The sequence below is a fragment of the Euprymna scolopes genome, chromosome 12 (assembly GCF_053919585.1).
Source record: "Euprymna scolopes isolate OS-2025 chromosome 12, ASM5391958v1, whole genome shotgun sequence".
Lineage (NCBI taxonomy): Eukaryota > Metazoa > Mollusca > Cephalopoda > Sepiida > Sepiolidae > Euprymna > Euprymna scolopes.
The window spans coordinates 115756023-115772949 of NC_136493.1; the positions used below are offsets into that span (position 1 = coordinate 115756023).

At 33.7% G+C, this 16927-nt stretch overlaps 1 protein-coding gene and 1 pseudogene across 1 annotated transcript in view; both read right to left on the bottom strand.

The window, feature by feature from the left end:
• Positions 1 to 16927, bottom strand: part of LOC145291466 (neuronal acetylcholine receptor subunit alpha-10-like) — a 1220610-nt gene that overhangs the window by 961307 nt on the left and 242376 nt on the right. The gene's annotated exons all lie outside the window — the stretch shown is intronic.
• On the bottom strand, positions 6241 to 6366 carry LOC145291751 (U2 spliceosomal RNA; annotated as a pseudogene).

Consider the following 16927-nt stretch of genomic DNA (forward strand, 5'->3'; position numbering starts at 1 on the left):
GAGCTGCACGCCTGTGAAACTCTCTTACGTTTGCCCGTTCCCCACTTGACTACAATTTAGTTTAAGTCCAACATAAACAAATTCCTGATGAACCGCCCCTTTAATCCAATCTACCAAATTTCCATTACTAACGATTACTACGATATTAACCCATTGATTACTGCACACTCAATAGCCCTTATCCTCGGGTTGTCTACGAACCTTGATAAGTGATTACTCCTATGTAATAAAAAAAAGAAAGAAATTATATATATATATATATATTTTTTTACACAGTGATCACCACTTCTCAAGGCCCGGAAGCCACTCAAGGATAAGGGTTATTGCAAGTACAGTACGTTAGTGTGGAGATTTGATGAAGTGTTTACTTAAGGGGGCGGTTCATTAGGAATTTGTTAACGTTGGACTTGAGGACATCCAAGTTGTAGTCCGGTGGGAAGCAGGCAGACGGAACAGAGTTCCACAGGCGTGCAGTTCTAAGAAAGAAGCTTTGTTCATGGAATCCGCGTTTTGATTTAGGCACAAATAAAGAGTGGGGGAAACTTTTGACAGTGGATTCAGCTATGCGAGTGTTTTTCGTGAAAGATTGGTGAGGGAGGGCCAAAGATTAGAGTTCAGACGAGCACCTGCCAGGGAAATAACGATAAAACAAGGATAGGCTCGCAAAGTCTCTTCTGTGGGAGAGAGGTTGCAGGGTAGAGAAAAGGGCATCCCACACTAAGCCACGAAGTCTATTTTGTACTCTGTCAAGGCAGGATAGGCTGTTATATATATATATATATATATATATATATATATATATATATATATATATGTATGTATGTATGTGTGTGTGTTTGGTTGCATCACGATGACTAAAAGAAGGAATCAGTTATAATTAGTTTTTGATTCTTATTTGTGTGAATGCCTTTGCTTTAATCTTCTTTACTGTTTAACATACGTTTTGCAATCCGTAGTAAAACATCTTTCTTTATTAAGTTGCTCTTTAGAGACGATTTCAAAAAATATTGATGAAAGCATATAGAAAGTTAATAAGAATGTAGAAATATGATTAAAACGATTAGAAAATCTACAAGACAAAACATTAATCTAACTGTCTAGTATCTATACTCTGAACCACGAAAATAATTTCATTGAGCTTGGGATTTAAAACAATTTGGACAATATTATAGGGAATCCGTAGCTTAATATACATTTTCATATAAACTGAGGAATACATATCTATATCTCTCCTCCCTCTCTCTCTTTCTCTCTCTCGCTCCCCCCCTCTCTCTCTCTCTATATATATATATATATAGAGAGAGAGAGAGAGAGAGAGGGAGAGAGAGAAAGAGAGTAACCCACATACAGTATTGTTTAGCTGTTTCACAACAAAGCTGTAGGGCTAGACAGGCAACTGCCTCAAGCTAGAATCGAAACCTGACCGCCCAAATGACAGTCAAGGCGTTACACATTTACACTATAATATAAATATAAATATAAATATATATATATATATATATATATATATATATATATATATATATATATATACACACACACACACACATATATATATGCATACATATATATATGCGTGTGTGTGTATGTGTGTGTATGTGTGTGTAACATAATAGCTATTGGTTCATGTTTTAATTTTTAACCTTGCAACAAACGTCTTTATAGCTCCGGCATTTACGTAAAAGTGAATTATAGTCTAAACGTTTTGATTTCGATTCTCGGTGGTGGTGCACGAATCATTTGTTTAAATATTGTTTATATATCCCGATTTGGGTGTATATTTACACCAATAAGCCTCACGTATATATATATATATATATATATATATATATATATATATATATATATATATATATAAGGAGGCACATTTGGTAAAAAACAGGGTAAAATGTGCTCAATACTTTACTTGAGCTAAATATGGTTTATTATTTAAACTTCGTTTTTATGCTTAAATGATTGCAGTTTTTTTCAATTGATAGGACAATTATAATTATCTGCAGATCCTCTCAGATAATAGAAGGAAAAAAATTATATATATATATATATATATATATATATATATATATATATATATACACATAATATACATAATATATTATATAACAATATATACATATATATTATATATATTTATTATATATATAATACGTATATATATTTTATATATATACATTATATTATATATATATATATATATATATATATATATATATGGAGGGAGAGATAGAGACGGTGATTTATTGAAGAAGATAAAATCAAGTTAGTTACGCCTTTCCATAATTCAATATATATATATATATATATATATATATATATATATATATATATGAGATGGTATTATTAATGCGTTTACTATCACTTAATTTTTATTTTATGTAGGAACGTCAAGGCTGGTAACAGTGAAATCTTACGTATCCGCATTGCCCTGTGAGCAATATATTTATTTCCTGTTTCGGTAATATTTTCCGTATATCTTCATATTTTTTAATATTTCAAACAGAAATTCTTGCTTTTCCCATTACATTCAATATATTCCGAACGATGTAACTCCTGGACTTGATCGGGTGCATCTTTACAAACTTGGCAACCTTCCCCTATTTCCGCAATGTTACATCTATGTGCCCTGTTTGTATTCACTTTGATGGACTGTGCTGTGATGAACACACAACCCTTGTTCCCCAATCGATACACATGTTTCTGACTAACAGACAAGCAGCAAGATCCCACCTCTTCACTCTTGCGGTCAATAGATTCCAAAAGCCTTCTTCCCTTATAGTTTCTTTCTTCGAACTGCTAAGTCTTTGAATTCCCTCCATATTTCTTACTTCCATGATTGCACTCACACGCATAAATTAACATATAAATGTAACAGCCATCTCGCTGTTAACTTCCTCCCAAAGTCACTTTGCAGACATGATCCCAATTAGTAGACTTTCACGCACTATTTGAGGTGAAAATAGTAAACTATAAACTATGTGGAATCAAACGCAACCCTTTATTTGGTCTTGTTAGCAAGCACGTGCATTTTAATGCTAAAAGCATTGGTTTACAAACCAAAGTTTGTTCAGTCAGGCGATAATAAGAAAAATAACATATTGTCTAACCAATAAAAGAAACAACAAAGTACGGTGGATAAAATAAAGTATTCAGTTGAAAATCCAGTACAGATTCCTGAGTAAGACTTAACGATTCGTAGATCTGAATAGAACTTGATAAGATCGAAAATGTACAATTAGATTTGGTTGGAATTAACAACAAAACACACACACATATGTATACATATGCAGCAATCATCATATATATATATGTATAAGTTTAATTATTAAAGTTAAATTCTGTAGATTTAAATATATACAAATATATTTAAGGTGAGAATTTATTGTTTCAAACAAGTTATATATGGAGAAAAATTATATTTATTTTCTTTAATCAATGGATTTTCAATAATGGCTCATATCATCAGAGGAAATGAAATACAGTTAGCAAAATATTCAGCTATGAATAAACAGTATTTTGTTTGTCAGCACATATATTGAAAATGTTATTTAAAAGTTATTTAGATGGTGCTTAAAAGTCATAGAAAAAGGATATCATACAACCTGGGCAGTCCAATCTCAGCTTGAGTTCCATAGTTTCCGCGATATTACTGCCAGGTCGGACGAGTTGTGATTCCAAGGGGAAAATCAGATGTGATCGACTAATCCGATATATCCAGAATATTTGGTTGTCCCATACCGTGTTTTCGAAGTGCATATGGGATGGTCGTCCTCTTCGGCGATATAAAGATCCGTTGATATTTGGGTTTAGAAGAAATCCAAAGTCCTTGGGTGTGCGGAGACATTTCAGCTAATCGTGATTCAATGTTCAATTCCATTGTATATATTTCCGTCGACAATGAAAATACGTATATGGGTGTGTTAATTTCCAAAGCTGTATACGTTGAATCATATATGCCAATTTTGAGTGCGAGAATCCCAAAATTCAGCAAGTCTTAGATTGGTAAATAATCGATAAAAAAATTTTCCAGGCTAATATCCACATGTATGGGCTTCTTATATGGACCGATTTTTGGATTTTGAGAGAATCTTTTTACTGATGAGAAGAATGGAAAGTAAGCTAGTTTAAGGAGAAAAAGAAAGAGGAAGAATAGGAAGACGAAGTAAAAAGGATGAGGAAGGAAGGGGGAAGGCTACGTCCGTGAATGCTGGCACCGTATATATATGAAAGATATTTAGTTACTGTGGGGTGGAAATTCCTTGTTTCAAACAATAAATTCTCAACTTAAATATATGTGTATATATTTTAATCTACATAATTTAACTTTAGTAATTAAACTTATATATTGCTTCATATATAGAGGTTTACCCTTTTGGCTAGGATCGTCCTTGAAGTATTACCTCAATGTAATATCTGACAGAAAATGTTTTTGATATCTTAATCTGTGAATTATCTAATATATATATATATATGTTTCAGTTTCGAGTAAAGCCGATGCACCCAAGTCATATATATATATATATATATATATATATATATATATATATATATATATTTTATTTTTGAAATCGTAACATTATAATACATTAAATTGCTGCACAAATAATGTCGTTTGTGATGTTGAACACACACACATATATATCTATATATGTATATATATATGTATGTATATATATATATATGTATGTATATATATATATAAATATATATATATATATATATATATATATATATATATGACATTATTTTTACACTAACCTAACATAAAAATCGATAGAACATTAACTCTATACTAATATATGCGAAATCTGCAAGAATTAAAATATCATATTTAAGCGTACTTTAAGGCCGGACTACGCCCCTGCTAGCTTAGATGAATACTTTTGCAGTTTTAACAAAAGAGCTGCAATAATATCATTTGCATCTACTTATCTTCATATAATTCATCTTTCGTATTATTTGGATTCGTCGGAATATTGCTCTCATTTTGCATTAGATTTCAACAACGTTTCGGTCGATGTAACCTCCGACATCCTTCAGGTGTCTATAATCGAACTCGGAAATCTTTCTGTCGAACTAGTGAATCTGCTAGGAATTTCATACGGAACCCTTTATTTCATTCATATGCTCTTATTCGGTCAGCGATGACGACAGAATTCCTAAGTAACTCGCAATTGTATGTTCTGTCGCCAACACTAAGGATTGAACCTTCAACTTTCAGAAGGAGGTAACTGTTTCAACTGAAATTTTCAAAGTATTCCAACTAGTGCACCACGGGTTATTGCGGCGCAATGTTTAAAGTATTTGAAAACCGTTTAGAAACGTGATTCATATTTGTCTTGTCCTCAAAGGAATTTCCGATTCAACCCTACGGTTATATAAAACCTTGATGGAAGCAGATAAAAACTAATGTTACACTGTGCAACAATTAAATACATTCTTTACATTACAGCTAAATTTAGATGAATTTAAGAGTTAATTATGTGGGTTTGATTATTGACCATTACACGCGTTTCTACGTCCGTAACTTTATCAACGGAAGACATATTTTAATGTAGTTTTGTCTATAGTGATAATATTTTGAATCCGATTATTTTGAAATTTCACGGAATATTTCATAAAAAATACTTCTGCCTTACACACTATGGAGAAGTTCTGTCTAAAACACCAGTTTCAGCTTTGATAGATTACAAAACCGATCGCGAAATCTTGTGCGTGGTGCCCCGTTTCTCACAGAAGAGATATTGCTAGTTTTCTCTACTCTAACGTTATTTTCGTGGCAATTGTTCGACTGAGCCTCCATTTCTGAGCTCTTCCCTCTAAAACATTCACTACATTTACTACAACAACAAGCAAGTTTTTCTCGTCTACTTTTTTTACCTTAAACTAAACGGAACGTATATGAGGTGACGACAACGTGGTCGTTTTCAATTCAGTGTAAATATTGAAGGATTTATTAATATTATTGACGCCGTAGAAAACAAGGCCGATAGCCATTAGTCGCGTGCTATCGTGTAATGAATGAATGCGTGAATATAGGATTGACATGAAATTCTTAAAGATAAACTAATATAACCGAAAAATGGGCTGAAATGACTTAAATAAATAAACAGTAAATGATTTAGAATGACATTAATGACTTTAAGAATGACTTGAATGCTAAAAAAATAACTGTAATCCTTCAAAAACAACTTGAATGGTCTGGAGAATGACTTGAATGACTTTGAGACTGACTGGTTCTAAAGTGGGTGATCATTTTACATTAAATTAATACAGAAAGTGATCACGCACTTTATATCACAATAAATACAGCATGTAGTAAGAACAGATACTACACTCTGATCTCGGCCAAAAGGCCAAGAAAAGGGTATTTATTTGCTCCCCCACCGAGCAAATTAGGCTCATGGCCGATTTTTAATGTGAGGAGTTAAGGGGAAATGGGGATCAACTCCCCGGGGAGTAGGGGAGCTGGATACTGACAATTGGTATGTAGGGTTGCCCCTACATTGACTAAGGTCTTATATGTGGGGCTGCCCCCACATATGGTCTTTGCTTGCAGTATCTGCTGGATCAGATACTACACTTTGATGTTGGCCAAAAGGCCAAGAAAAGCTTAAAAAGCTAAGAACAGCATCTATTAACAACATACCTTTGATCTTAACCAAAAAGGCCAAGCACTAAAGTGTTACGGACAGACCGACAGACCGACGGACTGACTTATAGAGCCGCTTGCTCGGACTAAAAAATTGATAAGTCCAAAGCTTGCTAAAGCGCGTTCCCCATTTCGAATCTCGTCGAAACGTATTTTCCCTTTTTTTTGCATTTATAATTATTTTGTCTGTTTTTGACAATTACTTTCATAAGGTAGGCAAACTCATCTTTACAAATATTTATTATTTAAATAACATTTTATAAGAATACTAGCAGGGGCGTTGCCCGGTCATAAAATAAGTTTAAACTTGATATTTTAGTTCAAGCAGATTTCCTATTTATTATGAAAGAGTCAATTATCTCATATTACATTGTACCCAATGTCGTTTAATGATTTCAAATGTAAAAAAACAAATATGATTTGCGTGTCATTAGCTAGTATCGAAACCAAAACATAACAAAGCATAGTTTCATGATTGGAACGATGTCTACAAGTTAAACAAACGCTGAAGTTTACTTGTACTCAATATGCTTGGACTATGAAAAGGAGTGCAACTTTTATTAAATACTAGCAGGCCGCCTGGCGTTGCCCAGTCGTAAAATACACATAAATATTATATTTTAATTCATACAAAAACCGAGACACAAATGCATGCAAATATTATGCCTTTTCTAAACAGTTTATTTCTTGTAAATAAAAAAATACTTGAGCTGAGATCTAAACAAATACCTTAAGACATTGAGCTAAGTACGACAACCATTAGGCCAGCTTGACACGATTAAAACTTTTTTTCAACCCTACTTTTTCTTAACATAAGGAATCTGCCATGTGAACGATTCACGTATGAGCATTCGGGAAACATACGATAAAACCTGATGACCCCTCCAAGTACAATTTTTTTAAACTTTGACCCCTTTTAGTAGCCCCTTTTACGCGATAAAAACCGATTGAATAAGTTTTCATGTCTGAATAGTCTATATATCAAATTTCAAGTCCTTAGATCGAAATTTCCTTGAGTAATTAAATTGAGGGTTTTCCTCGCACACACACATCTGCTAACTTTTATAGATATACTTGCAGGCTGCCAGGCGTTGCCCGGTCGTAAAATACGCATAAATATTATATTATAATTAATGCAGAATTTTCATTGGTTATAAATAGAAATACCGTAGGTATTAAACGTAATAATTGTCTGTATTTTTTGAGATGAGGTGTTTTCATTGATTGAGATTGTCGGGCTGACTTCCTCATCTTGGTTGTTATTGTCACAACGTTTCGGCCGTTTTGCTACAAAACACCTGACGAAGGCCGGAGGACAAAACGGCCGAAACGTTGTGACAATAACAACCAAGATGAAGAAGTCAGTCCGACAATCTCAATCAATTAAACGTAACGTTAAATTCCTTTAAAATAAATGAAGGAAACAATATGGAATAAGACATATGCATGCGAGTATTAATTTTTTTTCTAAACCATTCACTTCTTGTAAGAAAAAAATATTCGAGCTGAGATGAAAAAAATAATACCCAAGTCAGTTAGTCAAGTACGCTAACCATTACACCAGCTTGGCATGACTTCTAAAGAGTATTTTCAAACCAAATCATACTTAACATAAAAAAATGCCATATTTCATGCCCGACCATGCGAAGTGGTAAAATAGTTTAAAACGGATTAAAACAAAAACCCGGTGGTCTCCTATGTAACAATTTGTAAAAATGAAAACTATTTAGCAGCACCTTTTTCCGAATGAAAACGGATTAAAAAAGTTTTTACATGTCTGAAACTGAATTTCCATTAGTTGAGTATATAGGTTGAGAAATATCCTCACACACATATTCCCACTTTTTATAAAATATAAAATAGATAATCTTGTTTAAATGACAACAATGTTTGGATAGACAAGTTGCAAGGAAGTGCAGTCGGACGGTCCAAAGAGTTTTCTCATAATATAGATGTGTTTATTGCTGTGAGTACTTACATTTTCCCACTATCCAAAGCGTCTATATGTTTATCTTCATTGAAAAAAAAACCCTTCCCGAGATCAGGTTGGTTGGTTGGTTGGTTGGTTGTTTTACGACATATCAACTCTTTTCGAGTTATTTAATGCCGAATCCAAAGATTTTGAAGAAATTTTTTTTAATAAAATATATTTGTTGTTTTCAAGTTGGTTTCTATTTACCTCATAGTTGGGACCCTAACAGGTACTACCATTCCTAGTCAGAGTGGACCTGGGAGGAATCGTAATTAAACGGTGGCTTCAAACTCCCTAAAGCCGCAAGCGGGGGCCTCACCACTGGATATAGTTTAAGGTCATATACAGGACCCATCTGTGATCAGGTATTCCGGCTAGTGACTACTATGGGTGGTGAAAAGAGCTGACGAGAAAAGGCCAATAATGTCAGAGACAGGGTGACCAGCATTTGAAATTCACGGCGAGTTCGCAGTTCGTTTACTGTCTTACAGGATATTACGACGGACAGGGAAGATGCTGGAGGAAAGAATGTTCCATCATTATTGGCATTGAGCCGACATGACAGGTCCTGGTCGAAATCTGTCCGGACAGTTACTTGGCTCGTCGCCCGGTCTCTAAACCAGAACTTGTAGGCGACGTCGTTTAACACGCAGAACAACTAATAGCAATAGTAACTTAGTAACACGCACTTAATTAGTGTGCGACTGGCGGAGCCAATTGCCGAACAGCATGCTTCCCTATTAAATCTAAGTATCTACAATGGTCGATGGAATTGCCTCTGCGTGTCGTATTTATCGATGAATCTATATTTCTATTATATTTAAGTATTGTCTTTTAAATGCATGTCAATAGGATAATTATTTCCTAATATATATATATATATATATATATATATATATATATATATATATATATATATATATATATATATATATATATGTACTAGCATTTTAGCCCGGCGGTGCACGGGTGTTTGGAGGTGTATGTTGAGAAAAAAGAGAAGCGGTCAATTTTTTTAAAATTTGACCCATATTTTGTCCTTTAACTATTATTGTTTTGGGCTCAAATCAAGTTATTAAGTTAGATCCATGTCCAAGGAATCTATATCTAAAATTTCAAGTGTTTAGACCCAACATTTTCGGAGAAGTTTAGTAGAGTTCTCAAATCGTTGAACTTTGACCCCTTTATCGCCAAATTTCTGTCCGAAAACCTATCACATCGATTTTGCCAAATCTCAGTATCCTGCATATCAAATTTCGAGTCTGTAGACTGAAAATTGATTGACAGAGTTATTGCGTAGGTAAATGTACACACACAGACAGACAGATACACATACATGTTCATTTCTATATATATTTTCAGCCCGGCGTTGCCCGGATGTTTGGATGTGTGTGTTGAGCAAAAAAAAGTGGAAGTAGGGAGGCAGGCTCGAACCCGTACCGCGAAGGAAGAAAAGAACGGGGGAAAAACCTAACGTCTTTGCTGTTACGACCACCGCCAAACCGGTAGTGATTTATGTTTAAATTAAGGCTAATTATTCGAAAGGAGAGGATGATTTTCAAAAATATCAGCGAAAAAGCGCCCCCAACTGTAGAATAGTGCCCAGTTTAGGGTGAAGAAATTAATATTTTTAGCCAATCTTTCAATAATTTTCGTCTGAAAGATCAAACTTCAAAGCGATACTGATCTTGTAAAAATCTGTCTCCTCTGTCGAAAGTTTTAGGCAGACATGCAAACATACATGCATACACAGACACACATACAGACAGACAGAAACACACACAGAGACACAGACACGTTCACTTTTATAGATATATAGATTGGTCTCTGTGTGTGAGCTTGTTCCTTATAGATTCCAAAACGACTGAACAGATGTTCTTTAAAATTTACAGTACTTTAGTGTATAAGTCTGAGAGTTATCTTAGTTAAGTTTTGTTTCAAATATGGCACGGCAAAATCTACAATTTGACAGGCCTTTTCCTTCTTGTTAACTATTATGACATGGGGCCTCCTTGTTTGGATGTGTTCCTCCGTCTGTATATCCAGGACCTATAGGATCTTGTGACTTTCATTTTCCTTTCCTGCTGCCGGTTTGTGTTTGTACCATTTGTGTGAGTTCAAAATTCAATTGTTTGCATAATTGCCAATGCACCGCCTTCCCCACTTGATCGTGTCTATTTTTATATTCTTTCTGGGTTAGTTTACTGTATTCACTTATTATGTGGTTTATTGTTTCGTCTATTTGTTCGCTGAGCCTGCATTTGCGGTTTTCTTGTATATGGTTGGGTCTAATTGCATTATCTTACGCTGTTGTTTTTAGTGATTCAATTTCCCTGTTAAGTTTTCCTTTTTTGTAGCCATTTCCACGTGTTTGTGTTCGTCTTATTTGTAATCTTTATGAATCGTCCTGTAGCTGTTTCACTTCCCATTTTTCTTTCCTCGTATTATTCTTTTTTCTCTTTGTGTATCTTGTTTGTTTCTTCAGTGTCTCTTGATCATTCTTTCGGTGCTCTGCATTATGTATTTTGCTAATTCTTTTTTCGTGTTATTGACATAATCTTCTATAGAGAGCAGTCCCTTCATCTTTCCTTTTCACATATAGTCGGTCAGTGTCACCTTTTGGGTGTAGTGCATTCTGCATCGTAATTAGTTTCCTAGTCTTCTGGTCGAGATTCCTTAGTTCTTATTTGGTCCTGTTTATAAAAGGTCCAGAATATCTTATCATTGGCACTACCCACGTGTTTATTCCTTTAATAGGTTTCGACAATTTAGTTTGATTTCGAGGAGTTTTCTTGTTCTTCTGAGGTATTCCTTTCCAACTTTAGCTTTCATTTCCGTTGTTTCGATGACGTCTGCTTTTAGCACTTCCAGCTATTTGTTGCTATCATTTTCCTCTAGTGTCGTCATTTCTGTTTGATTGGGTAGTACTATCAATTCTGTTACTTCTAGTTTTCGCCTCCTCGTTGTGAGTAGTGCGCACTTTTCCATGCCGAATTCCATTTGGATATTCTGGCTAAAGATTCTGGTCGTGTTTATTAGTGTTTCTAGAGCTGCCTTGTTTTTGCAAACAGTTTCAGGTCATCCATGTACATTAGGTGGTTCATTCTTTCTTTCGTGTTAGTGAACTTATACTCTGCTTGGCATTTACTTAGAATGTTCTTCAGGGGCATTATGTCTATAATGAACAGAAATGAGTGTAGGAAATCATCTTGGAAGATTCCTCTTTGTATGTTGATTTCAGTTAAGTATTGTATATCAGCTATCAGTTCAAGTCTCCATTTTTTCATTGCATTTTCTATCAGGTGAATCATATTACCTGGTATTTTGCACATTCTCAGGCATTCTATTATCCATGCTTGTGATATTCTATCATATACTTTCCTATAGTCTATTCATGCCATGGCTAATTTCTTTTTTTCTACTTTTGGCCTCCTTCAGAATTTTTGGTCTATGTATAATAGGTCATGTGTTCCTCTTTTTCCTTCTTCGCATCCTTTATTTTTCTCTGGGAGTAGTCCGCGGTCATTAAACGACTGATAAATTTGTTCTCTCAGTTATGCAGTAAGTATTTCCACATTATAGGTATACAGGTTATAGGTCTGTAGTTGCTGGCGATGCTCCCTTTTTATGTCTTTTTGATCATCCATTCTGGTACATGTGTTTCGTGGATGCATCTTTTCAGTTGCTGAACTAGCTTTTCAAGTAGTGTCGTGAATTTCTTTAACCAGCAGGCATGTATTCCGTCATGACCTGATGCTCTTCAGTTGGTCACTTTTCGTAGGGTGATCTTGAGGGTTTCCATGCTGATTCCATTCTTTCTTCCATCTTGGATTTGTCTGTGACTCTTCTTTCATTTCTTTGAACCATTTTGTTTTCTATTGTGTTCCTTTTGTTCTTCTCATATCTGGATCCCGTAGCGTTTAGTTTCCGTTGGGTCCGGTTATTCTATTTTCGTTTTGCTTGCACTGTTTCGATTTGTATCGGTATCGTCTGTTTTTGCTATTTTTTTCCTTCGTTTCCTCCTGTTTCTTTTTTAACCTCTCCTCGCTGGTTGTATTGCTACTTTTCCAACCTCTTTTAGTTGTTTTCATCTTGTTTATCGCTTTGGCTTCTTTCTTTAGTTGAAGATCTGGGTTTCTTGCTTCAATTCCTATCTAGGTTTCATTGGTTCTTTTTCTTTCTCAGTCTTTTTTTCTTTAAACATCATACTTACTGTCTATTATTATTATTATTATTATTATTATTATTCACTAGTAGCTTTCACACAAGCAATAATTCTCTTTGAAAATTGTCTTCGTGGTGTTCCCTGGCGTTTAAATGACAACAAGTCTCCCCAGATTTCCAGTACTCCCCATCTCTTTCGACAATCTTGGTAAATTGATTTGCGTTATCGCAACAGTCACCTGCTATTGATTTCTCATTGATAGTGAAGATTGGTCTTCACTGGGATAAGCCTTTTCAAGGTCCCAGTCCTCCTCGCCCTCATCATACAGAAGTCTGCTTAGTGCTTTCTCTCCTCGGTCTTTCTATCCTCCTTGAACTTTGTTTAATTTGGTGCGGCACCAGTTTATGGCGAGGAGAGAAACGGGGCCTAACTTACAATTATGTAATTATAGTTTCGAAGTGGTGTTTTTTTTGTGTTTTATCTCTTTAGTAGTTTTTATATGCCTGGCTAGCGCTCGCGATTAATATATATATATAAATTTTTGTACTCTAGGCGTTTCCTTAATATTTCATCCGTTTTCATTATTTTTATCCGTTGTATCTTCCCAGCCGTTACTCCGATTCTAATGTCGCCAATTATATCTTCAATTTTTTAAAAACTATTATTATTGTAACTATTATTATTGTAACTATTATTATTGTAACTATTATTATATGACTATTTTTCTCTATATATTATTTATTTTTATTGTATTTTTAAACAGTACTGTACGTACGTTTCGCTACTGTCCAGCTCATCAGCGTTCCTTGGCTGTAGCTGATGAGCTGTGGAGCAGCGAAACATGTGTATGTATAGTACTGTTTTAAAAAAGTAAAATAAAAAATAAATAATATCTATACATATATTTACTTGCTTACGCCCAAAAGAATATGGGCGACATTTCTTCTTCCTTCATCTCCTAGGAAGGAGACGCTAATACCGAATATTTATTTATCGCTGAAAAATCAACAACAAAAAAATCGACATAATATTTTTCTATGTTATTTCTTACATAGAAGTAGAGAGATATTATTTTTCCAGCAAACGTATATAGAGTAGAACCCCGGTATAAGGGATTAATCAGTTTCAGGGTTGGGATTGTAAGTTAAAATTGCCGTATGGCGGGCCTTAAACAAAAGTTCATTCAGTACATATTAAAAATGAATAATAAATACAGAACAATATAAATACACATGTATATAATTAAGTAACATTATAAATATCACTTTAAGTAGGGGGAAATACTACCAGAGAAACATCATGTTCCACATTGAAACCTGAAAAAATCTATCCGAGAGTCACCGTATCCCTGTGTTCTACTGTACATATTTCTGTATATCCATGCACACATTTCAAATTTCATAGCAACGCCGAGCAAAGCCTTCCTCAAACTATACAGAGTCATAGATAGAGACTTTGCTACGAGTCATTCTATCTAATATTCATAGTTCGTACTTATAATAAGCGAAATGATAGGGTACTCCAGTAATTCCAATACTTTAATAAAACAACTAGTCTAAGAAGTCAAAATATTTAATAACACTATTGTTTATTTTCTTACTCTAGAACAGTTTCCTGTCATTTTAAATGGCTGCTGCAACTTGAGTTTAACAACGCATACCTTGCAATGTCTTGCTTCATTATAAAATAATCATCCCATGGGAAACTCGTTACAGGGGGCAAGTTAATGGGTTCAATTGAGCCAGCATCGGTGGACGTTTTCTGGCCCCAACAATTTACGTAGCTTTCAAACTTGATTCACATAGATACGCCGAAGAAAATTTTCAAACTGCCCGAGATTGCCTGGCATTTGGAAAGGCAGTCTCAGATCATAGAAACATCCGGCGAAACGCCAAAGTTAATGTCATCGCAACTCAAGCGAGATGAGTGTTGCCAACTAAGCCGCCCTCAAATTCATCAACATATGTAATCAATAAAAGCGTTTTACACAAGGCAGATGATCCAATTAAACACACGTGTCCGCAAAGTCAAGTGTAACACACACACACACACACACACACACACACACACACATATATATATATATATATATATATATATATATATATAAAATACAATTAAATTTACCAAAATGATCCAAGATGGTAAAACTAAAGTATATTATAAATATTAAAGAATTAATATTTATAAAGTAATCTCAACCAGATATAAAAGCTCGATAAAACCAGATAGGAGATAGAGCTTGTTACTGAGCTCCCAGGCAATCCTCCCATAACAGACACTCATATTTCGTCTTCAAGTTATCCTTCTTCCCATCCTCCATCCAATATAGTTACTAATCCAATATACCACTCGAGCAGCCCATCCATCTACAATCATACAACAAGCAATAATAATAATAATAATAATAATAATAATAATAATAATCATAATAATGAGAATAATAATATTTCTCCTAACAGCCAGCCTAACACTAACAACACTCATTATCCCCTCCAAAACAGTCGTCGTACTATCATTGTCCCACCCTTTGTTGAACACTATGAACAAAATTCAAAATATTTAACTAATACAAATAAGCAAATTAATATTATTATGAGACCTCGGGCTTTTAATAAAGTACATACAAATATCGGCGCTACTTCAACATTTATTAAGAAAAGAATATCAAACCACATTTCTTCTTTTAACAACCACAATTTTAATAATAACCAAGGAACTTCTCTAACCACTTTAGTTAAAACATTCTAATATTACCCCCTTCTCAATCAAATGGACTATCATAAAAAGTTCAGTCTTATACTCCAGGCTCTAAGTCATGTCGCCTCTGCACAACCGAAGCTACAACTATAATTACTTCCCCTTAAAATGACAATATAATAAATTCTAAAAACGAACTGATCTCTTTCTGTAAACATAAGTCCAAATTTAATTATGGTAATTTTGAAATTACATAACTATTGCTTTAGCCTTTCAGATATATATATAATTATTCCTTAACATTATAGTTTTTTCTACAAACTTTCTTAATACTTTATAACTAATAATCATTGATTTTAATTCTTTATTTCTTCTTTGCTTGGCCGATTATTTTTATCTGCAATTTCCGTTTTAGTCTTTAAATATTCCTATCTATCAAATATATCAATCTACCTACACATTCATAATCTGTATGTATATTTACTTATATTTAACTATATGCATTTTCTTACATACTTACTTTATCCTGAATTTGCAGATACCAGCCATCCTCCTCCTTAAATTTATTTTTATTTTAGTTTTTATTTATTAGTTTTTTTTATTTATTTTATTTATTATTTGTTTTTATATTTTTTTCATTTAATTTTTTTTTAATAACTCTTGCTGACATTTTATTAAGTTATAGCCTGTACATTTCAGTTGACCTCTTTTTTTGCCCTATATTTTTCGCGCCTTTTTACGTCATCTTGTCTGGGTTATTTTTACATTTGCATTTCTATTTTATATTTAATTCTATCACCATTTAATCTTTTTTCTTTTTTTCTTCACTGATTTTTGTTAATTACACTTTGTCTTGGAAGCCGTGTTAAACGCATATCTTATTTTTCTTTTATTAATAATATTGGAATTCCCCCCTTTTCCTTGTACATATTTGTGAATTATTTCAGGATTTCGGCCTTTTGGATTATTTTGGACCAATTACGCGATTTCCTTGGATTTTACTTATGCGAATGAAATTTAATTAACTTTCTGGGATTTACATTTTTGGATTTTACCGTCATTGGATACTTTACCTTTCACCAGACTATCCATTCACGTGTAATCACCTTTTTCTTCACCATATTCCCTCTGCTTCACATTTTGTTATCCAGTAAGATTTTTGACTTACTTGTAGTTTCATCAAATACTTTTGTATGCAAAATCCGATCCCGCATTTTGCTAATTCCTACCCTCTGATGAGAAGGAAAGTATTTCTTCGAAACTCCGCGTATTAAGGACTATCCACTTATCAAGTGTCTCCTTTTCAGATTAAATATGTTTTTAACTATTTTTCAAAGTGTTTTTAACATGTTTTATTAACTATTTGTTCTTATATATATATATATATATATATATATATATATATATATATATATATATATATATATATGCGTGTGTGTGT